This window comes from Micromys minutus (assembly GCF_963924665.1).
Source record: "Micromys minutus genome assembly, chromosome: 1".
NCBI lineage: Eukaryota > Metazoa > Chordata > Mammalia > Rodentia > Muridae > Micromys > Micromys minutus.
In genome coordinates, this window is record NC_137969.1 from 9898024 (window position 1) to 9918127 (window position 20104).

Below are 20104 nucleotides of genomic sequence, written 5' to 3' on the forward strand. Positions count from 1 at the left end.
AACTCCAAGGATTCTTAGTTGAAGTCTTCTGACCTCACCTTGTGCTGGAGTGAGAAAGAACCATTTCCATCCATGGAGAAGCCACGTTTCATTATTGACTTGTGTAGTATTAGGATAATTGTCTTAGGGTTTCTATTCCTGCACAGAACGTCATGACCAAGAATCAAGTTGGGGAGGAAAGGGTTTATTCAGTTTACACTTCCACGTCGCTGTTTATCACCAGAGGAAGTCAGGACTGGAACCAAGCAGGTCAGGAAGCAGGAGCTGATGCAGAGGCCATGGAGGGATGTTCCTTACTGGCTTGCTTCCCCTGGCTTGCTCAGTCTGCTTTCTTAATAGAACCCAGGTCTACCAGCCCAGGGATGGCACCACCCACAATGGGCTGGGCCCTCCCTTGATAACAGAAAATGCGTTACAGCTGGATCTCATAGAGGCATTTTCTTAACTGAAGCTCCTTTCTTTGTGATAACTCCAGCTTGTGTCAAGTTGACACAAAACCAGCCAGTACAATAATGCTTGTCATAGATTCACTTGGAACTAGTCTATCTGCAAGTAAATGGCCCAAGGGTGTGTGTACAAAGGGAATTTGAGGTGTGCTGTTAGGTTTGTGCAGGTTACTGGTTCTAACCTTCTCTGTCAGTCTCCAGAGGGTGTTTGGTTCAGTTCCCTGCAGGGGCAGAGGATAGGAGCCTTCTGATACATAGCATGTCGTTTTGTACTGTTCCTCACCCCTACCCCATTCCCAGCTCCACGAAAGGCACAAGTGAGGCTCTTAGCCTGCTGCGCTATATTCGGAATAACCCGTCTTTTGGGTGCTTTGTTTTTGTGGCCAGACTTAGTGATTCTGAGTCGTTTCACCTGTGTGCGCACTGTATTGAGTTATTTCTGAGGACCGGTAGTGCTGCCCCGAAAGAGCCGTTAGATTCCTTACAGACTCTTCGTGCCGCTGTTCATTAGAAAACTGTAATTAAGGGGAGGTGTCACTTTGTCACTTCTGTGCCCTTTTCATCCAGGTAATTATTTGGTTTCTCGATACAGCATTACCACCAGGTGTTTTTATTTGTCTTTTTTTTTTTTTTTTTTACAGTTGCTACTCTAAAGCCTTGGCATTGAGGAAAGCCTGGGCATGGTGGTGGGGGTTAAAGGAAACGGCAGGACAGGCTGTGGAACGGTGTCGAAACTCATCAGTGGATAGTAAACGGGGTAGTTGCCAGCTGCCTCCATTTGACCGAAGGCAGTTAAATTGTGTAGTTCTGTTCAGAAACTCTTGAATTCACAGTCAGATGTGTGAATGCTACAGTTAATATTATTTAAGATTTGATTTCTTCGTAAGAGTTTTTTTTTTCCCCCCCCCAATAAGGTCCACTTTACATGAAAAGCTATTTGGAAAATGTCTCACTGTATCCATTCTTGGGAAATTTAAACTTAGAATTGTATCGAAATCCAGTAACTATAAAAGGTTGGAGACATGAAAGCAGTCTCATGACTGTTTTATGGTAGTTTGTTATGACATGACTCCTAATACTGTTAAAGCAGTCAGGCAGTACATGTTATGAATTTGTAGGGTTTTTAATCTGTTCCTTGAAGACTTTCTCTAGTCGCTGAAGGCTGGGCTTCTAAGCATATCACATACACATTTCCAGCTTTACTGCCCCTGCCACAACCAACAAACAATAAACCACTGAACACTTTCCGGGTGCTCAGAGAAAGGCTGCAGCCATTTGACTAATGTTTGCACCTTTGTCCACTTAGAGTTTCTACTAGACTAAAATCCATTCTGGTTTTGCTGTGGCTGAGTCTTATCCTTTGGAGTCATCCTTTCTGCTCTTTGAGAAGGTTTAGCCTCTGAAGTCACATGGCGCAAGATCTTTCTAACTTTGAAAATGAGACTTTGTGTGGAATGGGAGGGCCACATTGGGGCGAGGGGGTTCTTTGCAATTGGAATAACTGTCCTAGAATCAGGAAGGAGAAATGTCCTAGAATTGAAGGAGCTAAGAGTCACTGACTTCAAACCCCCATTTTCATCTAAAGACTCCTTAGAGATAAAAGTTGTGTTCAAGGTCATTCTGATAGTTATTTATCTTCATTCCAGGGGGTCAGGGACACATTCCCTCTATATAACACATTCCTGCTGCATTTTTGGTTTAAGTTCTACTTGATCTCATTTTACCTAAATAAAGGTTTTTTACTAGGCTCTTTATTTTATGTGTTTCATTCGAATGCATTACCCATGCTTGGTGCCTACAGAGGCTATGTGAGGACATTGAGTCCCCCAGAGCTGGGTGTGAACCACCCTGTGAGTGATGGGAATTGAATTCAGGTCTTCTACAAGACCAACAAGTGTTAGTTACTGCTGAGCTATCTCTTCAGCCCATAAAGTTTATTTTCAAGCTGAGGGTGACAGTGTAGGGCACTAATCCCAGCAGAGGCATGCGTCCAGGCATGTGTCTTTCTGTGAGTTAAGGCAGCTCGGTCAACTGGAGAAGAGTATAAGCCTTTGGGAATTTTCTCGTTATGTGATGAGATTCTGATAAGACTAAGACATCTTGGTTCTGTGCAACTAGAGATAAAATTTTCTTTAAAATTTTGCAGGAAGATAATAGCATAACTGTAGTGATTATCTTAAGAGAAAGTTTGGTCCATCTATGGAAGACAAGTTTCCAGTTTGGTTGTACTCCTGCTGTTTGTGTAGCGAGGGTAGTATCCTGAGCTGTTCTGTATGGCCATCCAAAACTAGAGAACACTGCGAAAGCACATTACCAGACGCGCTGTGGCAGTGCACTGTTCCAAGTGTCGGCAGCACCAGACAAGAGGGGTTCACGGTGCCCACCAGTGTAATCTCCGAATCATGCAGGACCCTTGCTTGACCCCCAGCAGTACAGACAGACTTGAATTTTCAGTCTTGCATTCTTCTGTACCACACTTCTGTGGCTTCTTCCCATCCTCCTGTCTCTGTCACACCCTTATTGCTGGAAATTCTAGTCGTCAGGCAGCTCCAGGTGTTCTGGTGCCAGCAGCCTTTTCCAAGTTGTCTTCTAGATTGGTGACCGTTATGGGCCATTCCTGCCTCATCTTTAAATGAAGAGGAAGGACGGAGGCATAGCCCTCCGCTGTCTAATGAATTATTTGTGTACATTAGGACAGGTGAGTATTGATGTGTTTGTGTGAATAGAAGTTCAGTGAGCTTTCCCTGACACAAGTGTCATACCTTGGGCCAACTGGTTTTCAGTTCTTTTTCTTTGGCAAGTCTCACCTGAGTTCTGTGGGTGTCATTAAGTGGAAATGATAACCACCTTTTATTTTCATTCTTCTAGTAACTGACTCCTGTGGTCAACCTTTCAGATCAGCAAACTGGAAAACTCAACTTCCTGCTCATAGTCTCCCGCTGAGGAAGCGGCTGAAGCACTGGGCCAGCTGGATGCTGGTGTACTGTTGGCTGCTGTGTCTGTCTGGCCTTGCAGCCTGGGGCCCAGATAAACTGCCTGGAGTCTTCTCCCTTGTAGAATAGAAAACATCCCATCTCATTCAGACTTGCCTCCCCAAGAGTAGCCGTGCTAGAGATGTACACTAGACTTAAAAAAAAAAAAAATTGAGGAATGTGCTTGGCTTTTGTTCAATGTGTGCATATAAAAGGAACCTGAAAAACAGGTTCATTAATGAGACTCAGGAGAATGAGGTTGGCCAGCCTTATGAAGAGAGTCTTCAGCTTTTGGCTAGGGTATTCAGAGTAGTGGGCAGAGTTGTTCAGAACTGTGACTTCTGTAACAGTTGAGTCCATTCAGTGTTGGATTTTCCTGTGGGATTTATTGTGTGACAAATGCTGTATAATTATCCCTGTGGTAGACTTTGCTCTTCAGGTATTTCTGGTTTAAAGACTAGGCTATGCCAATACAACAAAGAGAATGCTCTGAGGATGATTCTAGAGGGAAGTGGAAAAGGATAATCCATGTGGTGCTCAAGCTCTCTCTACGATGGCGTTGTGCAGGGGAAACAGTCGGAGAGCAGATTTTCCAGTCCACCAAGAAGGGGTGTTCATCAAATGGACTGAGCTGGTGAGAATCACCTTGTAACTTCAGTATCCCTGAGGGCTTAATTGTGCAGATAGTTCAGAGATAGTATATAGACCTCAAACTCGGAGAGCCACCTGTCTCTGCATCTCAAGTGCTGGCGCATTTGTACAAGGTGAGCAGTAATTTTCTCATTTCATCTTTCCACAGATGGCCAGCCTGCTAACTCAGCTATCATTTTTCTGCTGCTGTTTTGTTAACTTTGTCAGGAATTAGATGGCCATACATGTTGGGTCTACTTCAAGGTCTTTTCCATAGGCCTGTTTTCATGTCAGTACCAGGCTATTTTTGTTACTAAGATCTCTGGTACACACACACACAAACACACATGGTCAGGTATTGTAATGTTTACATTTCTGAGAGTAGCATTTCAAATTGTTGTTGAATGTCTTTTATTATATATTATGAATTCTCCACTTATCACTGAGCTGTATTAACTGTGATGAATTTCCATGCATGAGTGGGAAGTAAACGATTTGCTAGTGTTTGGGGAACTACTTTACATTGTGGCTCACACCAGTCCTCACCTCAGAAGCTTGTGGCCAAAGCTTGGTATATTGAAAAGAATCCATAGTTGGTCAGTGGGCTTGAATTCAAAATCTGGATCTGCTGGGGAGCTCACTTGACATCTTTTAGATTTGTACTTTGTTGAATGGGTATGTATGAAGGGAGAAGGCATTTAGCAGCATACTTCTCAGCCTGATCAAATGTCTGGTCAGTTTCTCTGTCTTTAACACAGTGCTGGGGAATCAGACATGAGGCAGTGCCCATGCTAGGCAAACAGTCTGCTTCATACTGGGCCAATGATGAGGTTTGGGACGGCTTACCTGGCTTCTCCTGTCTACACTAGGATCGTAGGTTCTCTAATCCAGATATCCTAGTCCTCTCCACGAAGTCTCCCTCTGTAAATGTCAGCTTCTGAGCGCCATTAGAGGCTTCCCGTTAGCCAAAAGAAAAAAATCGGGGCTTCTTTAAAGAGAGTGTGAACTAACACCAAGCTGCCCCAGAGCCTACTCAGCCCAGGCTCCAGCTGCTGCTAGTGTCTGTCTGTATTTCCCTACTAATAGCTCATAGCATGTAATTATTAAAAAACATACCACACTCTCACAGGCTTGGCAGCTGGTGGTCTTGGTTTGTTTCCAGCCTGGTATGTAGCATGAGACCGAGACTGCTTTAAAAGTGTCCTTTTCTGTGTAACGTTTATTTATTCATTTATCTCTCTCTCTCTCTCTGTGTGTGTGTGTGTGTGTGTGTGTGTGTGTGTGCTCGCATGCATGCGCATGTGGCAGTCAAAGGACAACCTATGAAAATGGGTTCTTCTATCATGCAGATTACAGGGATTGAACTCAGGTCTTCTGGCTTGACTGCAGTGTCTTTACCTGCTGAGCCATCTGTCCACCCTGGAAAAGATTATTTTTATTTCCACGTGAGAGCAGGGACTTAGCACAGCTCACGTTTCCCTAGCACAGAGCAAGGACCCATTAAGTCATCGTTGAAAGAGGAAAGGAAGGAAGGAGCGTGGAGGTAAGGATCTTCCCACTTAAGGGCTTCCTAAGTGATGTTCTTCAGCTGTATTCTCACAGTATAGTTTGTATATTTTTCCGTAAGATCTTCCACTGACAAGATACTGCTTGAATAGTGGATTTCATCAAACACTGAAGATTCTCAGCAAGACACTGGAGTTTGTTTGACACAGTATATGACAAAAGTGAGTGCCCTGTGCTGGGCCAGCAGCGCTATCAAACCACAGTTGCCGGGATTTAAGCCGCTATGCCGGGCCGGGAGCAATGGGGAACAGCAGTTTCCAGTAGGCCCACCTGGGCTTCCGGAAGCCTTGATGCCCAATAAGGTTGGAACCTAATTCACCACCTAAGGTTAACAGACTGGAGCTAAGTGGGAATGGTTAGGTTAACCAGGGCTTGCCCTTGTCAACCAAAACCAATCTCAGTGGTGATGTGATAGCTGGCTCCTGAAACATCAACTCTTCTCTGAACCCTGCCTTTTAGGCTTCTGCAAGGGACTTGTCAGGCTTTTTGATGTGGTTGGGACAGAAATCTGGGCTCTCAGGCATCATGGTAAAGGCTGACAGGTCACTGGTGACCTTAGGAGTTATGTCTGGTAGTGCAATCCCTGCCTTAGGCTAATTCTGGATAGTCAGGGTTGCCTGGAACAGACTTGAACCAGCAGGGGAAAAGGTACCTGGCAAGGACCCTTGAACTCTCCTTCAGCTGACTTACCCAGCACACTAGCAGACTGGCGCTCCAGTTCGTAAGTCCCTCTGATGGGCTGGCTTCCAGCTGTGTCACAATTCCTCTTTGCTCACACAGACACTAGGAAGAGAAATACATTCCCTGCCACAGATGTGTCTTAGGCTCTTGAGGCTTCTCTAGTAACTAACCTACCATAGACTGGATAGTTTGAAAGCAACCGTATATTTCCCATAGTTCCAGAGGTAAGAACCCCAAGATCAAGGCACTAGTGGACTCAGTGTTTGATGGGGCTGTTTACAGACATAATCTTGTCAAGTTGCTGTGTCTACAAGTGATAGAAGGGGTGATGGAGTGCACTAGTCCCCATCCTCCTAAGTGGTCCAGAACTCCGGCATCATAACCAGTTCATCTCCCAGGCTCCCTGCCTTCTGATAAAACCACTAACGTTTCAGCGCGAGAATCTTGGGGAAGGTCACATTCAGACCACAGCGCCAACAGGAGGACCCACTCAGCAAACATTTGCTTTTACTAGAGCAAGGTCAGTAAATCTTTTACATATTGCAGAAGCTCTTTCCAACAAGAATGAAAGCGGCTAGCCCGTTAACAAAATGATGGATCTTTCATAATGTTCCATCCATCCATACTTTAAAACGTGTATCTGACGATAGCAGGGCGGGGCTGGGGGAAACAAGCCCCATTCAGTTAGATGTACTGGCTGCGTGGCTGCTCTTGTGTCTTCATGCTCTGTCCCGTATAAGCCACACCCTTAAATAACGTACCAACTGTGGCCTCCAAGAGGAAGTTAAACATACTTGCAGAGCTGATCTGAGACTCTCACTTTAACCTCCAACGCTTCGTTTTTCTGGCCCATTCCAAAGCCTACAGCATGTTCTTCTAAGCAACCTCCATTTCTCCAGGCATGCCAGGACGTTCCACTCGGGTTTTTATAGGAACACTAACTTCTCTCCACGATTGTTTTTAAATAAGTTTCATAATATGTGACGCAACTGGGAAAGCCAAGAAGCAGATTAACGCTTCCCATAGACGGGCCTTGTCTATCTTGCTTTCTATCTGTGTGCTTTCAGAATTGGGATGTGCGTCCACCTCATAGGGTTCCGGTCTCTGTTGTAGGATGGATTGGACCAGCTTTGACAGCTTTCCTAAGCATACGTTAATGGTCCCAAAGGTGATCATTTGGGAGCATAGTCAAGTGGAGTTTCCAGCATGTCACCAGCTGTGGGCATCATCAAATGACCCATGGGTTATAAATAAACTGCCTAGTTGAAAAACAAAATAAAAACAAACTACTGCATTATGTTTAAAGAGGCAGGGGGCCCTGAATCAGCTGCCTTGTTCCCTTGTAAGCCGAGGACACGCCCTCACTAGAGGACAGGAAATGACAAGGTAAGAGGAGCTTACAGTGGTGGGAAGGACCCGCCTTACCTCGGCCTGGCTCTCGTAGCATAGATAGCAACATCCGTGGCGGTGGAGTGGGCATCCTCGGCAGCCCATGCAGTTCCAGACAGAGGTTCCATGAAGGCAGGCCCGGCGTTGTTGATTGTCCAACCGTGTCCGAGCCTGGAGAATGATCCGTACCCTACAGAGACTTGGAATTGAAGGGATTCAGTTCTAAGCATGAAGTGCCCTCCTTACGAGAAACCAGTGGTACAGTAAGAGCGGAGCGTGGTGGTGCACACCTTTAATACCAGCAGACGTAGTGCAATGTTTGAGACCAACCTGGTCTATACAGCAAGGTCAGGGCTGCACAGTGAGACTCTGTCTCAAAGATTCCCACCATTTCCCCAGTGGGAGCCGGTAGGTGGGGTACTGAGAAGTAGTGTAATGACTAGCGTGCTGGCCTCATTTACCAGAGAAGGGCCCTGGGATTGACCCCCAGCACTGGCTACCGTGAGGTGGAGGCACCCAGGCACTGCAGAGGTCGGGACCTCAAGCTTGAAGCCTGGGCTACTTTGGGCCCTGTTGCTGAAACAGTGAAAGAAACAGTAACTCATTCGTCCAGTGTGTGAAGCCAGTTTCTGAGATCTGCCAGTGTCTGGGAATGAGGTGGCCTTGAACTTGGGTGGGCTGTTGGTTGGTTCCTGGCTGTTGGTCGAAGTTTGTTAAGTAGTTGATTGCAAAGAAGAAACAACAAAATCAGATATCCTGGTGGCAAAGGACAAACTTGCCCCTAGGAACTGGACACTCCTAATCAGCAGGAAGGAGTTCAGTTTCTGACTTTATTCTAGAATCTCTTGCATTTCCACCAGCCTTTCTCTCTTATCTAGAGGATTGAAAGGGTGGAAGGAAAGGGGAGGGGAAGGGTGAACAAAAGACCCCACCCTACCGAGTAGCAAATGACAGGGTTGTGTGCTGCTGTGATTGTCTGCTGAAGGTTGAGTGTGAACATTCAGATTGTCAACACCCAAAGCCCACAACCCAACTGGTACTCAGGCTTTGAAAATATCAGGGGGATCCCCCTACTCCGCAACCTACTTTTTCAGCTAGCTTTTACTAACTCCTGGTTCATCGGAAGTGCAATTGCTTCAGTAAACAGCAGACTCTGGGTGAGGGGGTTTCTCCATCCTGGTGTCTGCCAAGCTTTATTCTAATGATCCACAACAGAAGTACATTTTACCCCAGGCTGCCCCCACAGTACAGCCGTGCACAGGTAGACCTAGAAAACGGCACCCACGCGTCAAAGACTACCGAGTTCTCTGTGAGGTATGGGGCACTGACTGGTTGGGCCTGACTCACTGAAAACATATTTCTCTCATAACTAGATTCCAATGTGTGGTTTAGAAAATTCCAGGTTCCTATGCCAGGCATCTGGGCTCTCTGTCACCTCTGCGAAGAAGGCACCTCCATGGTGGGACGATGGCCAAGTGGCCAGCTTTCCTGTGCGGCCCTGTGCGGCCCTTTGGTTGCATTGGTTCCATTCTGGGTCTGTTCAAATCTTCTCACATTTCCGGAAAGTAAACAGCCTCAGATGAACCAAGAGCCTCTTAAAATAGATTCCGAGCCTCAGGAAGAGTTCTCGGCCCTTTTGCATGATTTTCTGAAACACTCCAGTGTCACTTGGAGAGCACGTTCTCCTGAGAGGAGTTGAGCGTATGTTTCCCTGGGGATCCTCGCCTCTGCTACACTGGTTGCTAAGCTCTCTTTCCTCAAATCCCACGGCAGGGTAGAGTCTTAAGATGGTTAGTTTTACATCTGAATCTGGCTAGACCAGAGGATCACATAGGTGATCCACTGTGTGAAGGCTCATGCTGGGGGGTCTAGATTTGATGTTCTATTTGGAGGACTGAGTGAAAACCAATTCACCCACCCTTCAGCTTACCTACTCCATCTGCCCCCAACACACACACACACACACACACACACACACACACACTACCCATTCATTTGCCCGTTGACTCACTGTAATGTATCTGTTTCCTCCAGACTGGCTATCACTGTTGAGGTCCTGAATAGGAGAAAATGTGATCATCCCACACATGAGCCCCTCAAGAGAACATCCTTTGGGGAGTGACTGGGAAGACTGGGACTCACTGGGACTCACGTGCCTTCTCCGTTTTGAGATTACGTAAGAGGCGAACAATGGACAGAGATGGGATGCTGGACGTTGAGGTAGCGTAGTTGCCCATAGGGCTTTCTGGTGATGTAGCTGCCTTTGAGTCACCGATGTGCTTCTTGGTAAACCCAGTAAACCCACTGGCTGGCCACACTGGACTTGAAAGAGTCCTTCCTTTGGTCTGTCAGAGTCCTCTCTGGAGTGAATGCGTGTCTCTGGGAAAAGTCAGTAAACACCAACCATCCACAGGCATATCCTCTCCCTGACCACTCCTTCCTTTGTCGGTGCACCCATCCCTCGCCTCTTCTGCCTCATCTACTACCCTTGGATCCTTTTGTCTACAAGAGTTTGTAGACTCAAGAGGGGGCAACAGTTGAAAAGCACCACCACGGGGCTGGAGAGATGGCTCAGTGGTTAGAGCACTGACTGCTCTTCTAGATAGAGGTCCCGAGTTCAAATCCCAGCAACCACATGGTGGTTCACAACCATCTGTCATGAGATCTGATGCCCTCTTCTGGTGTGTCTGAAGACAGCTACAGTGTATATAAAAAATAAATAAATTTAAAAAAGCATCACCACATCACCACAAAAGGCCTTAAAGAAAACAAGAGGTGGTCAGGCGAGGGGGAGGGGGAGGCGAGGGGGAGGGGGAGGCAAGGGGGGTCATGGTTTCCCAGGTTCCTAGGTAGAGCCTGACATACAGCTATCTGTTGAGTGACAGCTTCATTGTACCCCGGGAAATGCGCCTGTGCCGGTGAAATGAAAGCCCGTGGGTGAGTGGGGTTCACGAACTCAAACCCTCATGGATGTGAGCAACACCTGACAGGTGGGAAGCTGGCTGCTGCTGCGCCTCACTAACTTTTGACCCCAAATCTCACAGAACACCACCGCCTGGCGTCCATGTTCTCAGGGGCAAACTGGGTAACAGCCTCACACCCGTGCCTGTTTGGGGGTACCCACATTCTCTTCTCTTACTGCAGGCAAAATCCAGGGCTTGCCCTTCCCGGGTCCTAACAGTCATTAGGACTTGCAGAGTAGGAGCGACCCCTTTCCATCACCGTTGCTCCTGTAGCTCTGGGATCCAGGGTGAGTTAACTAAGTTCCCTTACCTCGGATTTGTTAGGTTTAATATGAACAAAACTCAGCCGTGAGCTGGGCAGTGGAGGGTCTGCCTGTGCTGATACACACAGATGGGCCCCCAAGGTTCCCAGCTCGCCTTCCCTCCCCGGCACGGGGCCTGAAGAGAGAGCGCACGCGCCCCCTAGTGGGCATTTCTGCCGCTGCCACCTGAGCTGAGGTGTCCTTGGAGAGCACGTGGCTTGATGGCTGCTCCCTACTGGTGTGTAGACAGTTGTCTTAGACGAAAAAAAGCGAGAAATTATTTCAACGACGGTGAGAGGTTCATTGAGAACCGGGAGTATGAGCTCCCATTTTACAGATGGAGACCTTGAGATCACACAGAAGTGACTCGGCGACACTAGAATGGATGGATGGGTGACCTCCATACACCCGGATGCCTGTGTGGACAGCCCCGGCCAAGATGGCAATAACATCTCTAATATCCAAATTCCTTCCAAAAACTACTCAAAGAATACAAGTTACTTACTCGTTTCTCATCACACTGGGATTGAACCCCAGAGCCTTTTACGTGACAGATAAAATGCTCTACATCTCCAGAACAAAGGCCATTGTTTCTGAAGAACCTCAGCCGGATTAAAATGCTTCCGATACTTGATCCTCACCCCACGATGGTAGGAAAGATTCTCATTTTACAGTGCGACTAGAAGCACAGAGCAGTCGAGCCAGTTGCCTAAGGTCACACAGCTAACCAGAGAGGATGCCATCGCTCCAACCCGTGCTCCAGCCTGCCTCTCAGGAAGCTACCTGTTGGCCACATGGATTAGCCAGTGAGTATTTCTGATGTTCCTGCAGGGCGCCCACCTGTGCGCTGGAGCTGTGGAGAATACAAAAGATTCATGAGACTATTTGGTATATATGATTGCTCCAAAATTGGTTTTGACTACTTAATAAACGGTAAAATCCCCGGGGAAATACTGTATGATGAAATTTAAAAGAGTAAGTTTTTCAAAGTAGGAAGAAACTGGTTAATAGCAGGCTGAAGGGCAAACATCTTCAAAAAAAAAAAAAAAGGGGGAAGCAACCTAGGGAGAAATCAACACTGTATTAGTGGCAACGTATGATTTGTATGCCTGTGAGCAGAAAAGATGCAAAAGTGTGTGTGTGTGTGTGTGTGTGTGTGTGTGTGTGTGTGTGTGTGTGTGTGCAGTCTTCCCGGGTAACTGGAGTTCATTAGGACTCTAAGGAAGTGTTAAAGAGGAAACCCACCCTCCAGAGCATCAAGGGGCAGGAAGATAAAGATGTCCTATAGGTGCAAATTGGAAACTGTAGCAGTCAAGGCATGATCTGAGGAATACATTTACAAAAGTATCAGATAAATAATAAATTATTAAATATGTTAAAAGCTAAAAGGATCTTTGCTTCTGCAGGGCTCTTAAATTCAAAGGGAAAAAAAAACCAAAGATGTCAGGTTGGTTTGGTCTTACAGGGTAGAGGGAGGGGACTGGAGACCGTCTGGCTGGGTTGGTTCCCCGGGGCCAGCCTAGGATGGGAGGCCCCTCAGGAAGTGGTGGAGCAAGTTCCAAACACTGGAACATTTGGTATGTGGGAGATCCCAGACTTTATTCTTTTTCAGAAGGCCAGGCGAGGCAGGAGGTGGCACTGTCCCCATGCAGGAGGAGCTGGGCTACCAGGGCTCCTCTGGACTTTGCTTTAGCTCCTTGACTACTGTTAGGAGTTAACAGTTTCCAGCTGTTAGCAGCTGTTCAGAGCAGCAGGACTGGAAAGGGAGTCTGAATGGACCGGAAGCTCTCTCTCTCTCTCTCTCTCTCTCTCTCTCTCTCTCTGTGTGTGTGTGTGTGTGTGTGTGAGAGAGAGAGAGAGAGAGAGAGAGAGAGAGAGAGAGAGTGTGTGTGTGTGTGTGTGAGAGAGAGAGAGAGAGAGAGAGAGAGAGGTGGGGAATCATCCACTTTAGGGTGGTTCCTCCAACCTTCAAGAATTGGTTCTCTCTGGTTTCTCCCTGTGTGGGTCTCAGACTCAAACTTCAGACTTCAATCGCCTTTCCCCATTTAGATACCCACTGGTGTTGCTAATAATGCCCAGCAACCAACTTATGAAGAGGATTAGGCCTATTCTGGCTCTTGGTTTTGCTTTGGAATTATGGCAGCATTTCATGGCAAGGGATACTGCTTACCTCATGGCTGGGGAGAAAAAGAAATGAAGAGACCAAAAGCATTAGTAACTTTTGTAGTTATGACCAAATACCTGTCAAAAAGCAGGGTAGGGAAGAAGTATTCCCCATAGCTTACGATTGGAGGGAATATGTCTGTCCCAGCAGGAAAGCCACAGGGAAGGCAAGAGTGGCCAGTCACACTGTACCCACAGCCAGGAAGCAGAGAGAAATGAAGGTTGTGCATCTGGGTTTTGCTTTGTCTGGAACCCTAGCTGGTAGATCCACTCTGCTTATGTTCAGAGCTCAGAGCGGGTCTTTCCGACTGTAGTGGTTTCCGTGGGAATGTTTCCTTTCAGCTCCTGTATTCGAACGTGTGGTCCCCATTGGGTAGGGCTGTTTGGAAAGGATTAGGAGGTGGCCTTGTTGGGGAGGTGTGCCACCAGGTGGGGTGGGCTTTGAGGTTTTGAAGTCCACACTATTCCATTGGCTTTCTGATGCTTGTGGGTCAGATGTGGGCTCTCAGGTACTGCTCCAGCGCCAAGCCTTCCTGTCTGCTGCTGTACCTATCTGTGACGCTCTACATTCTCACCTTCTGAAGCCGTGAGTCCCAATAAAGGTTTTCTTTTGAAAGTTACCTTGATCTTGGTGTTCCTTCGTAGCAATAGAAGTCACTGAGACACCAGCTCAATTAAACCCTCATAGACATACCCAGACGTATGTTACCATAGTGAGTTTTGAATCCCACCAATCTGACAAAATTGACATCACAGGAGACTCCCACGACCTATTTAAAACATGTCCCAGTAACAGAAAGACCTTTCATGAGCCCCTTTCCTCCAAAGACTCCACCTAGACATCAAGATGGACATCAGGCTAGAAGCAAGCCTTCAAGATGGCAGGCAGGCCACTCATGATCCCCAGAAGTGCGTTGCTGAACTTCTAGCTAGTTTCTTCCATTTTGCCGAGGAGAAAGACCCTAAGGCAGATGCATAGCTAAGTGAATATGTTCGGGGGGGGGGGGGGTTCGGGGTCTATCCCAACCTCTGAACTAGCTGGGACCCAGTCTTGCTTATTGAACAAGTATGACCATGAATATTCATCCATATTTATGCACTTCCTCCTCCGCTGTGCAGTTTGAGGGGAAAGCCTGTTCCTCCTGCACACACACATCAAGTGCTGTCTGTGAGACGCTTGCCTCATCCCTTTGGCTGCAAGTGTTTCATGGAGGCAGCCATTCTATGATGCGGTCATTCCTGCGATGAGCACGTTACAAACCAGGAGATGGGGATGGGCAGGAAGAAGATGTCGGGTTCTGGATCCATCACCTGGACTTCCCACTGAGGAAGTGGTACAGGCAGACACGAAGGCAAGGTGAGAGTTCACCAGGGCGGACATGCCAACTTCAGGCTGGGGCGTGCATCACAGAAAGGACCCAGCCCAGAGCTGGCTGCACGTGTGCAGGGAGACCTCCCAGAGGACTTCCATATTTGTAAAACAAGGAGAATGGTAGAGGGTGTTGTTCCATTATGGAGAAAAGTGCTTATTCCCCCCCACATCCTGTGCCAACCGTGGGCTCTGAGCCGTTGTCAGTGTTAAATTATTACTTATTGCTACAAACCAAGGTGAGAGGGTTAGAAACTTCCCCAGGAGGCCTCTTCCTCAACAGTGGCACCACCAGAGAATTGAGAAGGTCAAAGGTAGCCCTGCGTAGGAACTAGGTCCCCCAGTTCACCACAGTAAGCTGATTAAATGTCAAACTTAACTTGAATCTCCCAGGCTGCCTCAGTGGGAGACGTTCGGCAAATAATGAAATCTTAAACACGACATGATGTCACTGTGCATGTGTATTGTGTGAGGACTTGGGAATCCTTTTATTCTATTACTGATTATGCCTGAGGTCTTAGTGTCCCCAAGACCAGACCCTCCTAATGACAGCACAAATGAAGTATAGTGGAGAGTTTTCTGGTTCTGTAATAAAATACCCAAGGCTGGACATTTTATGAAGAAAAGGGGTGTGCTAAGCTTACGGTTTCCGGGTGGGATGGGGGATTCTATGCTGGCTTCTACTGTGCTTGCTGAGCTCTGTGGTGATGTCCTTAATGATGGGAACGTGAGATGGCGTGAATGATTACGTGAGAAGATGCCAGAGAGTCACAAGTCACTGTTTTACAGGCTGTGGCCGTGTACCTGGAGGCTGGACAAGGGTTCTACCACCCGGTTGCTTACACTGAGGTTTAGGTTCACTCATTCAGTTAATCAAGGTCTCATGAGAGCTCCACCAGTCCCTTCAGAGAGCATACCTGCGGTCACCTAAACAGGAGGTCTGTCTGTCCTGGACACCCTATCACTTCTTATGCGGCTGCCTCAAAGCCAGACCACCGGAGGAAACACTCAAACACGTCTAGAACGCAGCACACAGTGACCACGGGAACGGAAGAAGGGCATTCGGAGTCCTCTGTGGGCTGAGTGCCTCCCTGTGCTTACTTCACGTCCTCCACGTGGGTGTCCCTGCCCGCCTTGCAGAGGAGGTCGGGAGATGCCAGCATCAAGTCAGGATTCTTTGCTATGTTAAGTGCCTGTTTTATGTGGAGATTTCAGTACGTGTGACTCTAGGTCTCTCGGTGTCACCTCCTCCCTGGCAGTCGACTAGCACTTGGAACTTAACCCACCCCCTAGTTTTCTGAGACGTCAGTGTCCTGTCCATCATGTCAAGGGACCAGTGTCATGGACGATGACGTCTCTCCCTACAGCCACATCCACATCTCAAATACCTCGTCTGTCAACTTATGTGTCTCTCAACCCAGTAGGCCCCAAGTTCCACCACAGGAGAACTGAGCTGATCTTCCAGTCTCCACTGAGACCAGCAGATGTCCTGTGCATACCAGCTACTTGGTGTCTCTTTGCAGGCAAGCATTCCTCCCCCACCCCCATCCCCAAGATTTATTTATGTATGCGCTTCAGACACACCAGAAGAGGGCATCGGATCCCATTACAGATGGTTGGGAGCCACCATGTGGTTGCTGGGAATTGAACTCAGGACCCCTGGAAGAGCAGCAGTGCTCTAACCGCTGAGCCATCTCACCAGCCGGCCGCGGGCAAGCATTCTTGAGTGACGGCACCTAGGCTCCTAGGCAGGTTGTGATCATCCCCGCTTGCTCTTTACTAGGAGCTTGCACGGTGAAGCCGTGCTTTCCTCACCTGTAAAATATCAGGCAAGACACATGGATGGGATGGATGCTCACGCTGTGGCAAGTGGGACCAATGTCCGCCTATAAGGCAGTGTATGAGGATAAATGGGAGCTTGCACCTGCACGTGCAGGTTCATACAGAATAAATATAAATGTGACAAAAATAAAAACAGAAAAGAAAGGATGTAGAATATGGAGTTAAAGGGAGAGTGACAGGGCCAAGCTGTGTGCCCCCCCAGCCAGAGATCACCGCGCATGGGTTTCTGTGTCACTTTCCTTGTTTATAAGAGTGTGTTTGCTCCAAAGATGTGCACTGACCATTAAGGGACATTGGCACACTGTAAGACCAGCTACTGGTGTGGTGATCCCTACTGCTACTGCGGCAAACTATCTGGAGACAATAAAAGGTTACAAAATACTGTGTACAGTAGAAGTGTATGTAGAGGTGGCGCTTGTTCTCTGTGCAGACATGCTTTGTCTGGTTCAGCAAGGTAGTTCAGACGTTCAATGTGATTGCCACCAAATGGGGCTCTCACGGAGGAAGGAAAGAACCCACTTCTGCAAGCTGCCCTCTGACCTCCACACATGTGCTGTGGCATGCATTTGCCCCCCCCCACTCACAGAAGATGCACAGGTGCAACAAAATAGAAACAAAAAGGGAATTGGTTTTTGTTTGCCTTTTTTTTGCTGTTCTTCTTTTCTCTTTTCTTTTTGAAACAGGGCCTTACCCAAGACTGGCCTTTGAGTACTTTCTGATGCTGTTGCTTCTGCTTCCCAAATGTGCACTACCATGCTAGCTCTCCTCCCCTCTCCTCTCCTCTCCTCCCATCTCCTCCCCTCCCCTCTCCTCCCCTCCCCTCCCCTCCCCTCTCCTCTCCTCTCTTCCCCTCTCCTCTCCTCTCCTCCCCTCCCCTCTCCTCCCCTCTCCTCCCCTCCCTTCCCCTCTCCTCTCCTCTCCTCCCCTCCCCTCTCCTCCCCTCTCCTCCCCTCCCCTTCCCTCTCCTCCCCTCTCCTCCCCTCCCCTCCCCTTCCCTCCTCTCCTCTCCCCTCCCCTCCCCTCCCCTTCCCTCCTCTCCTCTCCCCTCCCCTCCCCTCCCCTCTCCTCTCCTCCCCTCTCCTCCCCTCCCCTCCCCTCCCCTCTCTCCTCTCCTCCCCTTCCCTCTCTTCTCCTCCCCTTTTCTCCTCTCCTCATTCCTCTCTTCTCTTCTCTTCTCTTCCCTCTCCCCCTCTCTGACTTTACCCCTCTAACTGCTGTGTGGTCTTTCTTTTGTATGGGTGGGATTGAGGGGTTCAAAATAATCAAAATGTGGATTATTTTGTATACTGAGAAAACAAGACCCAACGTAATCTAAATCGTGGAAGCAATAAAATTAAATAAACCGATCAAGATTCCATTTCCAGGGACTTGGGAGGATGCTCTGCTCCCCCTTCTTTCATGATGGCTGTGCCCTTCCATATAAGAGGTGTCGGAGTGACAATGCAAGAAGCCACACTCATGCAGTGCTCCTGTGATGTGACAGATGCTCCCTGAGCCCCTCACAGACATGACACAGTTGAGTCCTCGGGTAGACCTGGGTCACAGGTCCTGTCATCACCACATGGTAAGGTCTCCAGATCAGGAGCATCTCATACCTTGGCCATGTGTCCCATTTTCCACGACAGTGACTCCCAGCCTCTCCTGCGTGAATCAGAGTTCCAAGTCTAACTGGAATCGTGAGCTTCAGGCTGAGGCAGGCCAAGCAATGCCAGGAGCTTTCTAGAAAATACAAGTACATAAGCCCCATCCTAGCCCAGCCAGGCCAGCATCTGTCTCCCAGAGATCCCTGGCGGTTTATGTGCCTGGTGGTGCTTAAGAACCTCTCCCCCCACCCCAGTCTCTGCCGCCTGCCACCTGCCTTTGGCACCTCAGTATCAAGTCCCCATCTCGTTTTAGAATGTCCCTACTGCCTGCCTCCTCCTGAGGGACCCTGACATCACTGCTCTGACATCTCAATCGCCAGATCTCAGGGAAGGTGAGTTGCAACATTTGGACCAGTCACTCTGGACAAATCCAGAGAAAGATTTGATGGGAGCAGGGGAAAGTTTGAATCTGTAGACCTGCATAGGTTTATCTACTGAGTGGCTCTATCCCCACGATCCCTTTCCAAATAGTGCACAGTAAATAGGATATTTTTGTTATTTAGGGAAAAAGCAAACACTGCAGGCTTCCAAACCCGAAGCCTCTGTGACCTGTTCCAGGGCAGTTGGGGGGCGGTGATTTAAGGGCCTAGTGATGGAGAGCAGGGTGAATCCTCCTGCTAAGGTCATTCCTACACAGTGACGGATGTAAACAGACCTTGTTTGGCTCAGAAAGCAAAACCGGGGGAAGCTTGATCTAGGCATTGAACTATACAGGGCTGCGTGCAAATGGACTGTCTCGTTGGTGGCCCAGGCTTGGAAACCCATAGTCATCACACATGAAAGGCATTAAAATGTGTAAGAAGGAAGTGCATAGAACACTTGGCCGACGTTTGCTGTGTTTCTGGTTGTTGTCTTTGTTGCTAGAGTCCTTGCAGTTGTAATCAACAACAACAAAGAGCTTAGACTTGAACAGCATGCTCTGTGTCTGCCTATGTTAAGACACAGATACACACAGATAGATGTACATGTGATGTGCACATACAGACACATAAATACACACATATACATATACACAGATGCACAGTCATATTCACACAAATACTCAGATGTACATAGTCTCTCTCCCCACACCCCCTCACTGGGCATTTACGGGAGACCAAAGGTCTTTTATGAGGGCTGGGAAGATAGTTCAGTTGGTGAAGTGGTTGCCTCACTAGAATAAGGTCCTCTGTAAAGAGAGGCTGGGCACAGTGCCACACACTTGTAATCCTAGTGTCGAGGCAGAGACGGCAAGCTCCTGGATAGCCTGCTTGGGCAGTTTCAGAATACTGAACAACCCTGTCTTTAAAGAAAAAAAGGTAAACATCTCTTGAAGACTGACACCAGATGTTGACCTCTGGTCTCTTTTTGTTCATATTACACACACACACACACACACACACACACACACATCCATGGTAACTTGGTATTTAATTCTGCCTGGATAACAGATGCATCGGGAGCAGACGCTTTCTCCCATATTGTCTGTTATTATGGACCACACAACCAGATAAAAGTCCAGGGCCCAGGCCTCATCTCTAGTTTTTGCCACTTTCTTATGAAATATCAGGGCTTTTACACTAGCGCTAGAGCCAAAGCAGAGAACTAGAGAGATAAATGATTTAATTCAGCCTGTCAGATTCTGTTTGTTTGAAGCCGGGACTCACGAGGAGAAAAGCACATTAATTGAGGTCCCAAGGTGGTAGTCAAACACATTTTCTTTATTGCGGCTCTCTGTGTAGGGGATTGCTTTTTTTCTCTCCCCTTCTTGTTCTTTTAAAGGCTTATACAGTCTTTTCCAGTCAACTTGTATTGAGCAGGTCCTGAGCTAAATGCAGACACCCGAGGTGTGCAACTTAGCTTGCAGGAAACGGCATTTGTGCGGGAGACGTGAGACACAAGGGTTGTGGCCTCTGAGACCAGTATAAAGGGCTGTCCCCAGGAAGAGTGTCTCCCCAGCCTCAGAGCTAGAGCCTGCGGGAGTTTACCCTAGGGGTCAATACCATAGAGGCCATTGTCATGTGACCATCACCATCACTAAGAATCTCAATGTGCTGGCTGTCCTCAGGCGCCATGGGGCTTGGGAGACTCGGAAAAGGTTCTTGAAATCTGAGAGGCAAACTCACAGCAACCCCATCCTGGAGGCCTTTCAGTTCCTT